Genomic DNA, 14304 nt, shown 5'->3' on the forward strand with positions numbered 1-14304 from the left:
TTTCGGGAAAGACGGGGCGATTGGCCCAAGTGGCCCGCCCTACCGTCGGATTTTAGAATTCCGATGATGTTCTCTCCAACCACACCGACGTCTACGGTTGTTGTTGCTGTTGCATGGCCTACACCGCTTCAATGAGGCCTCTGACCTGCTGAACCAGAGATCTGACTGTTGTCGGAGGAGGAGGAGGAGCCTGGGAAACTGGAGGTAAGGTCGGGGCCTGAGATCTGGCCGTGGAGGCCGTAGATCGCCTGGTGGATGCTTTGCAGAGAGGCATCAGGTGAAGATCTAGTAGAAGAAGGAGAAGAGGATGTCGGAGAAGATGACCGAAATCAGTCCCGTTGAGCACTCCTTTAAGAACAAGGGTACTGCAAAGATACACGCCCTTCCTCTAGCACCAATTCTATTGGTGCAGAATTCCATCAAAGTTGGAGAAGCTGGAGCTGGGATGACCGCGGCCGCCATGGGGACCTGCAAAGAAAGTCTAAATCGGAGTTGGGGATGCTCCGACAAGACCCTTCGACGCTCAAGTCAGTACTCTGCTTCAATAGAAATGGAGTGCTCAAGCAAAAAGTTTGGCAGAGTTTCGAGATAGAGTTACCAGCTTCGAGAAGAACGTATCTGAGGGTCCTTATTTATAGATGGAGGGCGTAACTAACTGACAGTAACATCTGTAACCGTCTGGTAGTGGACCATTCAGAGCCGCGTGGAGTTTATTACGAAGAGTAGTGACGTCAGGGGTCGTTCAGGGCCACGTGGAGCTTGTTGCGGAGAGTGGAGTGGTGTCCATTGTCGGGACTTGCCAGGGAGTGGTGGAGCTGCAAGAAATCTATTGCAGAGAGTGGAGTAGGATGGTGGCTCTTGTCGTGGCTTGTCAGAGAGTGGTGGAACCGCATGGAATCCATTGCAGCGAGTGGAGTAAGGTAGTGGCCCTTGTTGTGGCTTGTCAGAGAGTTCGGATCTGTCGGTTGAAGCTCGACTGGGATGTCTGATGGAGCAGAATGGCTCTTTATATCATCATTCTAGGAGAGGCTCGGATGTTCCGAGGTCGCTGATGAATCTACTATTGTCGGATGCTTCGGGTGCTGACATTTCAGGTGGGAGTCACCTGCTGTAGGAGATCGGACGGAGATTTTTTATTGACGAAGTTCGGAGAAGTCCTATCGCTAGGGAAGTTCGTCTGAAATTTATCTAATATGGAAGCTCATCCGAAGATCGTCCGCTGGGGAAGTCTGATTTTATGGAGAGCCTGATAGGAGGTCGGTCGGCGATGGACTTCGGATAGCGCTGGAGAGGCTCGGAAGACATCGGAGGTGATCGGCTATCGTAGGGACCTAGTTGCTGGAGCTCGTCCGTCACATAAGTTCGTTCGGAATCCATCCACTGGAGAAGTTTGGATGGACTCGGTTCTCACGAGAGGTCGAAAAGGGGCCGTTTATTGTAGGAGCTCGTGCGAGGACTAGTTGTCATGGAAGTTTGGAGTAGTGTCCCACTGTAGAAGTTCGTCCAGAGCCCACTCACTACGGAGTAGCTCGGCTGGAGTCTACCTGTAACAGAAGTTTGGAAAAAATTTGCTTACAGTAGATATCTGGGGTAGACAGCCCGCTATAGGAGTTCGGAGTAGACCATTCGTAGCAGAAGTTCGGTTCTCATGGGAGCTCGATTAGGATCCAGGAGGTGGTCGACCGTCATAGAAACTTGGAAGGAGTCTGGTTACTGTAGAAATCTCATTGTCGGGGAAGCTCAGATGCTGACGAAGTCCGAAAAAAGTTCAGAGTAGGGTCGTCCGTGGCTGGAAGAAGTCCAGGAGAGACTCGGGGAATGGTTGGCTGCTGTAGGAGGTCGACTATCAGTGAGGCCCAGAGGGCCTTTGGGGTGGCCCAGTGGGTGAACGCAGAAGTCCATTGTCGGAGAAGTCCGGACGGTCGAGGAAGTTTGGAGAGGTGCCACATACAAGGTCGGGAGTCGGAAGAGACCCGAAGGATTGGTCTTTTACAAACTTCGATCGGGGGGGTATTTTATACCCAACAAAGTCCATCTCTATAGGTTTACTAGATTATGTCAGTTCTTCTATCGATCGAACTTCATCAAGTTCAATCTTTAAGGTATTAGTTTCTTCATTAAGAAACTCTTTTTTTAAAAAGACTGTCCTATTGCTGACGAACACCTTCTTTTCATCAGTAAGATAGAAGTAATATCCCTTGGTCTCTTTTGGGTATCCTATAAATAGACATTTGTCAAACCTAGGTCCGAGCTTGTCAGTTTTCAAATGTTTGATATAAGCTGGATATCTCCAAATCCTAAGGTGAGAGAGTGCTGGCTTACATTCTGTCTACATCTCATATAGTGTTTTACTTACGGACTTACTTAGAATTTTATTTAAAATATAATAAACCGACTCGAATGCGTATCCCTAAAAAGAAATCGACAGATTTGTAAAGCCCATCATGGATCGAACCATGTCTAATAGGGTTCAATTCCTTCTTGCCGATACACTATTATGCTGTGGTGTTCTAGGAAGAATCCATTATGAGAGAATTTTATTCTCTTTTAAGTATATCAGAAATTCACTGGAGACGTATTCTCCTCCTTAATCAGATCGAAGAGTTTTAATACTCTTTCTAGTTTGTTTTTCTACTTCATTACGGAATCGTTTGAACATTTCAATTAATTCTGACTTATATGTCATTAAGTAGGCATACCCATACCTTGATAGATCATCTGTAAATATAATGAAATAATAATATCCACCTCTGACACTTGTGTTCATTGGTCTACATACATAAGTATGTATCGGATCTAGAACTTCACTGGCTCGCTCACCTTTTTCAGTAAAAAGTGATTTGATTATTTTTTCAAGAGGACAAGACTCACAGGTTGGGAGTAATTCACAATCACTGACTTTGAGAATTCTCTCTTGTGTCAACCTGTTTATTCTGTTCTTGTTAACATGACCTAACCTACAATGCCAAAAATAGATATCGGAGACATCACTAATTCTAGGACATTTATTGGATGTGTACATTACACTAACAAATTATGACAATATGTAAATATCATTGCTCAGCTGTCCATTCACATTAACACCATTCATAATGATATTAAAATTTTTTCTTTTTATTGAAATTTTATAACTGTACATGGCCAAAAGGCCTACAGAAATAATATTCAATAAAAAGAAAAGATAAAAATAATATTCACTTCGAACAATTACATTAGACTTGAATACAAGCTTAACAGTCCCTAACACTAGAACTGGAACTGATCTTCCATCTTCAACATTAAGAAATCTTTTTTCTTCTTCAAATCTCCTACTGACTTGCAGATCCTGCAATGAATTTTAAATATTAAAAGGGCTTTCGATATCTAGTACCCAGGTAGTAGAATTATAAATTGAGAAATTACAAGGTGTTATCATATAATTACCTTGTCCAGTAATAACTTGCTTCTTTCTCGACCTGTTCGGATCTAGGGAGGCAATGTATTAAGGATAATTTCTTTTTTAGTACCCCTGCTTCTTCTAATAGAAGTATTCTGCTTGACTCTCATCAAACTTGGGTTTTTTGGTCTGACTGGGCTTGGGTGCCCCAGCATTTTGCCCCTTTTTCTTGTTCTTCTTATTATTTTTTTTTCTTAAAGGGTTGACGTCCAGAAGAAGACCCTCCCATAACATTCACCGACTCTTTTTGGAGCTGATGATCCTTCTCAAAGTTTTGCAACACCCCCAGCAAATCGTGATAGTTAACTGCAAATTTTGTCATTCGAAAATGAGTAAAAAAATAGAGGTAGGACTTGGGTAGAGAGTTTAGAATAGCATCTTTCTTTAACTGCTCATACAGGAGAAAGCCGAGCTTACTTAGGCGCTCAATCATCTCGATCATGTATAATACATGATTAGTGACTGATGCTCCTTTCCTCATTCAAGCGTTGAAGATGGCACAACTAGTCTTGTGCTTCTCAATATTGTCCGGTGTGCCAAAAGACTCGTTCAATATTTGCAACATGTTCTGTGACTGAGCATTCTCAAAATGATGGCTAAACTCATCATTCATTGCTGCCAGTATAATACAACAAATCATAGTCCGATCATTGAGCCACTTTTGATAAGTGTCTCTGATCGAGCTATGTGCATTTGGAGCTGACTCCTCGGGTGTCAGATCAGTTAACACATACAAGATCCATTCGTGCTCCAGGATAATTTTAAGCTTTCGATACCAGCTATCGAAATTTGGTCCCATCAATTTATCACTATCTAATAGTGATCGGAGCGACAAGGTGGTGGCTATAACTGTAAAAAAAAATCAAAACCTAATTAATATATAAATTTATTAAGCCTAAAGACATAGATTTTAGTCTAAAATTTTTTTCACTATTTTATTTGAATTGATAGCCTCTACCTTTAATTTGAGAAATTACACTAATTCCTTAATGGGTACTAGAATCCACATAGACTGCACATAGGCCCAAGTGTGGCTCGATCAATCTTTGTGTACCCATGGGTAGGTTCTTAACTAATTGTTTCACTAAATAATTTTTAGTATTCAATTTTACCCAAGACACCTCTTCAGTAGGCGTGTGGCGCCTCCATTGAAAGTTCTGGCTAGGTCTAACCATTAACATACCAGAATTTAGTGTATCTAACAAACGAGTGATCAGGTCCGAGCATGGCTCGGCCAACCTGACCATCATCAGAAAGATACAACTAAAACAACATATTATGAATGATAATTTTGACAGTTAGATGAGCACCAGGCATATGGCGCTTCCAATGATCAACTAAACTGTTTGACTCATTATCACCCAACTTAATGGGAGGCTATGATCTAGTTATTACCATAACTATTTCATTTTTAGAGACCTAACAATTTTAGAAGATTTAATTAGTTAAATTGAGAGATAAGAAAAGACTTGATCAATTAATCTTAATTCTCCCACTGGCTTCACTAAGTCAGATTAAAGAAGATTAGGTAAAAACTGGTCCAGCCAACCAATCATAAATTTTTTCACTGACTTCACCAAGTCATGAAGAGGACTCAAGACAAGTCGAACTAGAGGCACCTAAATTAGTCACACTGATTTCCTAGTTAGCATAGATCAACTTCAATCATTAAGTAATCTAATCAAAAAAAGATTTATCATATTGGCCAGATAAGTGAGATCGATGGGAGGAATATGCCATTAACTCGATATAGACTCAATCTATGCGAGTAGCTCCCAATTAATGACCACCGATCAAATCTGCCATACTTACCTTAGATACCAACTGGTTAGTCATTTTCAATTTGATCAACTTATAGACTTGGATTCGACCACAGAGCTACGATCAAAGTCCATTGTAGTCTAATCAAAGATATGGACTTGACCAACTACATCTATTGAAATTGATCAGGAGAAAAAATTGATCCAATCAGAATTAATTTTTAATTAAATTTGATCAATTACTAGCATGGTCCATTATCAATGATTTCTAATTCTAGATCTAATCTAGTTAAATGGACTTAACTCAAGCTAACCCATTAACCCATGAGTTATGAAATTAATGTCTTAGATCTTTGATTCTCAAATCTAGATCACTTAATTTTCAATTAAGTTTTGAGCTGATATGGATTCGGATTCAGTATTTGAAAATAATTTTTAATTTTATAAAATATTTTTACAATAAATCATCTAATATTCAAGACTCTAATTTCAGATCTAATATATATTATTTCAGATCTAAAATAAAATTTTAAAATTTTTTTTATTATTCATCATCATGGAAAAGATCACACAACACTCCTACATGCCATAGGATCTCCCATCAAATGGGTAAATAGGATAGTAAAATCCTGATTTCTCATATGACCGGATAGCTATGAGAATCTATCCAATCAGATTACTATACTACTCAGATTCAAAATTAACTATTTAGATATAATCTAAATAATTAAAATCAGACTATATGCAAAAAAAATATGTCATAAAAAATCTGGCTCTGATACCATCTGAAGGGATAATGGGTAGTTCAAAGTATGTATTTTTAAAATTTTATAGCAAAATAATAAAAGATTAAATATTTTAATCTTTTAAACATATCTTAGATCAGATCTAAACTATCATTAAAGATCTATAACATCAAAAATTTATATATAAAATCTGAAATAAAATAGAAAACTGTATCGATCACATCGATGCCCTGAATCTGATCTAACTTTTAGATTATGTCGGTAGAGTTCAGAACTCATCACTTTTCATAGATTGATGATCTCTACTATTAATAAGCATGGTGTCAAGCTCTCACTGATGCCGTGCAGCCACACAGATCGTCCGGCCTCTACAGGTCATCCACTTGAAGTTCTGATTAGATCTTCCTTCGTGGGAGTGCTAGCTCACGTTGAAGGCTCTAGATGGCTGATCCAAGCTCCTTTCTTTGGATCTCCTAAACTCCTCTAGATCAGAAGATGAAGCTTAATGAGGAGGTAGTGGTGTGGAAGATTGGATAAGACTCACTCTTATATTTTTTTTCTCACAAAATCTAGAGATGAAACCCTAGAACCCACAGCTCACGCTCGAGAGGAAGAACACTTCCTCTATTTCTCACGCATGGAAGCCCAACCCACTTTCAACTTTTTACGTCCCCTCTCTCAAATTTTTTGTACCAAAAATTACTTCTAATCTTACACAAAACTGATTTCTTTTTAGGATTGGCATCCTATGGAAGATAAGGATAAGAATAAGACAGTTTCGATTCAAATTCAAGTGTTGGTCGATTCTTATCACCAATTCAAATTAAATTTAAATTAAATTTTAAACCAAACTTTATCCTTATCTTATGAACTTAGAGAGGGGTCAACCAACATCAGAATGGTGCAAAAAATCTCACATGAAAATACTTTATGCATGGAGAAATTTGGTGGCGTGAAGAAGAGAGTCCAACTTAATTTGGACTCTAGATTTTCATTCAAATTCAAATCAATTTGAAGTTAAATTTAAATCAACCAATTTCTAATTCAAAAAGACTTAGATGAGAATGTGAGAAAGGCTTCTAGTTATGAGAAAAAATCATGTAAAATATTTCTCATGTGAAGAATAAGAGGGCACAGATAAAGGAGGTCCAAGGGATTCGAATTCGAATTATTTTTCTCATCCAATTAGATTCTTAACCCAACCAAATTAGGTTAAACCCAATTAGACCATTAAATCCAATCTAATTAGATAATAAATAGTTTTGATTAAATCTTAATCAAATCAAAAATTAATCAAGCTCAAGTCCTGATCATATCAAGAATCGAACACCCTTAGCAATTAGGTCATCTCATAACCTAATCGGATTAAACCAAATTGAATCCAATTCAATTAGATTCGATCCAAACCTCAATGTTCAATCAAATTAAATTAATTAATAATCTAATTTCTAATCAATCCTCTCATAATTCATCAATAATTAGTGAATTGATTTATTATAATTTTTATATAGGGTTAATCATCAATCGAATTGACTGTTTTATCTTAGAATGATTCTTAATTGTTGATCAGCCATATGATCAGTCAGAAATTTTTTTTGAGTGTGACTCTATAGGTTCAAATCTAAATTGATAGTATGAAAATAATCTTTCTATATGAATCAAAGTGACCATCTAGCAATGATACCCGACGTCCGGATAGGTCGAAAGATTGCAAAGCATCATTCAAGAACCTATTGGCATATGGTTACCATATAATTTATCCCTTTGACTCAAATGCTCAAGGTGACCTACAATTTAACTGTCAACCCTGATACGGTCATCCACATTATATTTTAATTTTTAAAATCTATCACATGGATTATCTCGATCAAAGTTTTACTGAATTGAACACACTAATACATTAACTCCTACTTATTCGGAGGAGTCAATTCCATCTTGACTCACACACCGACTTTACAAATATTTGACTATGCTCAAAAATCTTTCATCACTGAATTAGAAATTCAGGTAGTTCGGCACCAAAGCATAGTGAGTTGCTTGCAAGTCATCATGGTGATCTCAGATCGGAGAGACACTTATACCCACATCCTTCACGAGCTACTCTTGACAGCAGAGTGCTCAGCAATTGATCATGTTCAGTAAGATGTACTCCTACGTCTTACTTGCATGCCATGCCAGTGTCTCCACACTCCTTGGTTAAAAGGATAACCAATGTACATGGTATACAACGACCTATACTTGATATTGCTATCGTTCTAATAATAGTATATCATTTGATCATGAACTTAAGGTTTAAGGACTAAATGATATATCCTCCTATATCGAATCAAATAGTCCTAAGGGCTTCATCACATAACAGGAGTTCAAAATGAGATGTACACAGTGATGAGAAAACTAAATAATATTTATTAATTTAATAATTCATATATAATTATAATGATAGGCACAATCGTCAACAGGCTGATGATTAATTTTTGGACATAATTTCTAATATTTAACTCCTTCTGTATAGTAAGCCCAAGCTTCTCAAGCTCCTCAAGGTCCTTGATCATTGTCATACAATGATCATGGACTGACTATCCCTTGCATATCTTTATATTGAACAATCAATTGGATAATTCGAAGTGCGCAGTCTGACTCTACTCACCGAACAACTCTTGCAGGTGAGTGATCATGGCACAGGCACTAGGCATGTGCTCATACTGACTCTATAACTCATTTGACATAGAAGCCAGCACATAGTACTTTATCCTAAGGTCATCATCTGTTCACTTATTTAGAGCATCTCTTTGCTTTGTAGTAGGATAGGCTGGTAAAGCTGGGATGTCCTAGTTGAGTACATATCCAATCTTTTCGGATGTTAAGATTATCTTGAGATTTCTGAGCCAGTCCTTAAACTTTGTGTTGGTCAGACGGTTGGCTTTAAGGATATGGGCTAGTAGGTTAAAGGCCAATATTGTTTATCTGTGAGAGTAGAGATTCTAGTTAGACATTTATATTTAAATTTATATTTGCTCTAGAAATTTTTAGATGCAAATAGACTCCCACTATTTTTTTGAATTTTGATACTCTCTTGATGAAAAATAAAAATCCGACGTAACTAATGTAAGATTTCTAGTGGGTGCTGCAGTCCCACCGATACCGTACATCTCATCTAATAGTTATTAGTGACATGCACACTGATGCGTAGGTAACTATTTGCCCAGATGCTTCTCTAAGCATATTACAGGGACTTGATCTCTAAGTCATGTGAGCTTAGATAACATATATTGTCCACTCCTTAGTTAAGCCAGACCCATCATTTACTAGTAGGTGTGAAGCCGTTATTGAGTCCCTCAATAACACATATTAGGCCCAACTCTATCTTTACTTTAGAGCAACTCTTTGGTAGTGAGTGATTACATGTTTTCGATGCAATTGAATCACTGTAACCAGCTGAGAATAGTCAATACCAGTACCACACCCGCACTTCTATAATGATGGAAGACCATAAGGCTTAATATTGCTTGGGGAGGTTTAGGTCAGGTTTTATCTAATCAATCATCACATGATCGATCTAATTGGTATGGACTAAACCAAAATGTCTTAGCAACTAATGAACCCAATTATCTAATTAGCTAGATAAGTGAGATCGATGGAAGGGTATGCCATTAACTCACCATAAGCAAAATTATCTAGATGAATAGTCTCTCAATTAAAAACTACCGATCGAGACTTGCCTTAGACATTGAATGGCTTATTGGTTTTAATTAGTCAATTTTAATAAATCAGATTCAAGCCATAAAGTCGAATTAGGTCCTTAGATTGATTCAATTCTACATATGAGATTTGATCGACTCAATCTACAATACTTATAGAATCACTAGCTTAACTGATCTAACTCAAATCAATATTTGACTCGATTTGATCAATAGCTACATCGATTTCGATCCAATATGATCTAATAATAACCTTAGATGCAATCCTAATGTAAAACTATCCATATCCAATGATTCATGCACACACTAATTTTAGATCATAAAAATAATTTTCAGATCTAAATTTATTGCATAAAAAGTAAATTTTTGATACTCAAAATATTTTCAAAACATACATGCAATCATATATCATATATATAAAAAATTTTAGATTTTTCAGAAATCAATCTCAGATCTAAACATACCATCATATATCACATATATACACAAAAAATTTAGATTGCAGAAATTTAATTTCTAACCTATGCATACTTTCATATATCACATATATGAATAAAAATCAAAACTAAAATACTTTTCAGATCTGAACATAAACATATACATCGCATGTTGAACCAAAATCAAAATTTTGAAAATAATTTTCAAAATTTTTATACCACTTTTATGTATATGAACGTATGGCTTTGATACTACTGTTGGATTTCTTTAGGTGCTAGTGCATGTGGATTTCAAAAATTTTTTTAAATCCAAAAATATAAAAAAAAATTAGATCAAAATAATTTTAATCTAAGTATGCATTCATCATATGAGAGCACCTACAGATCTAGTTCATATGCTGAAATTAATATAAATTGATTTTAGCATGAATAAAGAAAAGCCTGTGATCAAGATACGTACCTGAATCTCTTTCCCCTTGCTTCAAACCTGTAATAGGGATTGAATCCATTTCAATCTCTGAATCTCGAAGTTGAGTAGATTCTAAATCAGTAGTACAAGTGTTCTGCCTCTACGGATATCCACAGAACTGACTTGAATTATCTCCTCTTGAATCCCGCTTGCTTGAACCGAGGCCTGAATAGGCTTGAACCGAGCCTGAATATACTTGAATGAAATCACCCCAAAACTGATCTTTCTTTTTTGATTCTTGAAGAAAATAAGAACCCTTCTTGATCCTTTAACTAACTAAGAAAAGTTACTGTCAAGAAGTAGTTATAACAACCTTCTAACAAACTTGAGAGGAAGAAAAAACCAAGAACCTTGGTGCCAACCCTTTGACACCAAGAAGGTGGATGATGCCCACCTCTCTCCAAGATCCAAAAGAAAGGATGCTTAGAGAAAGACGGTGTGGGCTAGAGAGAGGAAGATGAGGGGAGGCATGAGGCATAGTGAAGGCGGTGGTAAAGATAGGAGATTATGAGATCTCAAGAGAGGAAGGGCTAAAGTTCTTTAAATAGACAACATAAGGGAGTCCTAATCAAATTAGGATCCCTTCTTCTAATCATATTAAAAATCTCAACTCAAAAACTCTTGGACCAAATCAAAGTGGCACCACCCATCCTTGACCCATGCCCACATTGAGCTTGGGCGTCCCATCATATGGGACCTAATTATATGTCCACCTGATTTCATAAATCCACTTTAAGGGTTTTTGATCAAATCAAGATGAATTTTTAATCAAAAAAAATCAAGAAATTCTTTCTTGATTTAATTCAAGCCATAAATTGAGCATCCAACCATTAGAGCACATTGAATCAAATTCAAATAGATTCAAATCAAATGTAGAAATTGACTAATGCTTATCATATAAGCAAACCAATCACAAGAGAAATTAGGTTCATCTAAGTACTAGCAAGATTAACAAGAAAAAAAATAGGATTTTTCTAAATCCATACAAATTGATGCTTCATAAGTCCAGTTTTAACCAATCCAAATTTTTTTCCTTTGATGTGTGACCCCATAGATTCAATTTTGACTGATAGTGGGACATACCTTGATCTCTATCATAGGCATCACTGAAACTCCTTTCAGTGGATCGAAACAGTTCTACTCTAACTCGACAAGTATCATTGATCTAGAATGATCCTATTGAGCTCTCATAATTCATCAGTGATATCCAACAATATATAGTAGCAACCCAACAGAACCAAAATAGAACCTCTAGATGTAGTTAATGTGTAATACAGTCCCTCTATCGTGAGTTCTGACTAGATGGTAGGTCATGGATAAATCGTCAAACCTTATCATCAGTCATATGATAGATCCGATCAGCTCAAGTCCAATAGTGATTTCAAATAATTTTTTTCATTAATCATACTGCTATGACCATAGACTTGTGAACTCAACTTCTTAAATCTCATAGAATTACTTCTCTTTATTAGGATCGATAGATCCCATTAGACGTACACCTTGCTCTCACAGCTTAACCAACTGAAGCCAACATCCACTATAAAAGCTCATAATTGATTGAATACTTGTGTAGTCAAACTGCAGCAGTCTTACTGTGAGCAACTATGACACCGCAGGTCAATGGATCAGTCACATAACTACAACATCGAGATGATCATTAATGATTGAATAGAAATTCATGTGATCTGTCATATGGTCACACTCAGTATTAGTTATTCTCTAATAATTATTTATACTTGCCGCTCAATATCTCTATACTGTAGACTAAAGACTCATCTATCCCGAAGGAAGCGAACCATGAGCTGATCTATCTGGATTGATCACCATCCCTATGACTATCCTATGATCGAAAATAATTGAAGCATCGATCATATATGCCCCTAATTCTCAATAATTGAGAATATATAACATAACATCAATTTCAAGGATGATTTAAAGACACATAACACTTAAATGGAATAAGAAAAATTTATCCTTTATTGATCAAATCAATAGTTTAAGTATAATTTTATATCATAGAATAAAAAATATGTTAGCCAATAATTGACTTCTAAGACATATATCTAACAATCTTTTACTTGTACTAAAGTCAATTGGCCACTAATCTAAGCCCCATCTTCTCAAGGTGAGCTTCTATTTTGGGTTGGCTCAACTGCTTTGTTAGTAGGTCTGCCATATTATCCATGCAGTCTACTCTTCGCACCTCGACATATTGCTTCTCGACGTAGTCGCATATGATATGAAACCATCACTCAATATGCTTGAATTTTTTATGAGACTAAGGCTCCTTAGCAAGTGCTATGGCTCCATTATTGTCACAATACAGTCGTATGGCATCCGATGTCATTACATCGAGTTTCATGATAAATTTTTTGAATCAGAAGCCTTCTTTTGCAGCATTCGAAGTGGTGACATACTTAGCCTCTGTGGTCAAATCTGCGATGATGCTCTGCTTAGAATATTTTCAGCTGACTGCATAATCATTACAAATGAACACATATCCTGATGTAGACTTTTTATCATCAAGATCTGACATAAAGTTCGAATCTATATAACCCTCAATCCATAATTTAGGTGCTCCTCCAAAGATCAAGAACAAATCTTTAATCCTTCGTAAGGACTTAAGGATGTTCTTCATAGCTATCTAATATTTCTCGTCTAGATTCGATTGAAATCTACTTGTGACACTCACAGCAAGGACAATATCAGATCGAGTACATAGCATGGCGTATATGAGGCTCCCTATAGCCGAAGCATAAGAGATCCTACTCATACGCTCAATCTCCTCAAAGGTCATAGGACACATCATCTTGGAGAGTCGAATACCATACCTAAGGGGTAGCAAATCTATTTTGGAGTTTTTCATGTTGAATCGCTTTAGCACTTTTTCTATGTATAGCTTTTGTGACAGACCAAGCAACCTTCTAGATTTATCTCTATAGACCTTTATTTCAAGAATATAAGATGCTTTTCCTTGATCTTTCATGAAGAATTTCTTAAACAATCAAGTTTTGATCGAAGTCAGCATGAAAATATCATTTTCAATAAGAAAGATATCATCCACATACAGTACGAGGAAGACAAGCATGCTCTCACTAACCCTTTTATAAACATAAAGTTTCTCTTCATTTTTTATTAAATCAAATGATTTGATTGCATTATCAAAATAAAGATTCCAACTCCAAGAAGCTTGCTTTAGTCCATAGAGGATTTTTACAACTTACAAACTTGATGATCACTATCACCAGATGTGAAACCCAGAGACTGCTCCATATAGATATCTTTCTCAAGATATCCATTAAAGAAAGCAGTTTTCATATCCATCTGTCAAATTTTATAATCATAGTAAGCTGCAACAACAAGCAATGTGTGGATGGATTTCAGTATGACTACAAATAAAAAAATATCATGATAGTTAATACCTTCGCGTTGACTATAACCCTTCACCATCAGTCTTACCTTATAGGTCTCTACCTTACCATCGGTATCTATTTTTCTTTTGTAGATCCATTTACATCTAATGGGAACAATTTTTTTAAATGGATCTTTTAAGGTTCATATCTGGTTTGAGAGCATTGAGTTAATTTCTGACTTCATTACATCTAACTATTTTTTGAAATCGATATCAGACATCATCTTATCAAAGGTACTAGGATCATCGTCATGACCCCCATCTCCCACAAAAAATATATTCTCTATTGAAAAATATGTCTCAAAACCAATCGTTAGACGATTGTGCTCATCTTGTAAATTATATA

Source organism: Elaeis guineensis, chromosome 1 (assembly GCF_000442705.2).
Source record: "Elaeis guineensis isolate ETL-2024a chromosome 1, EG11, whole genome shotgun sequence".
NCBI classification, from domain to species: Eukaryota; Viridiplantae; Streptophyta; class Magnoliopsida; order Arecales; family Arecaceae; genus Elaeis; species Elaeis guineensis.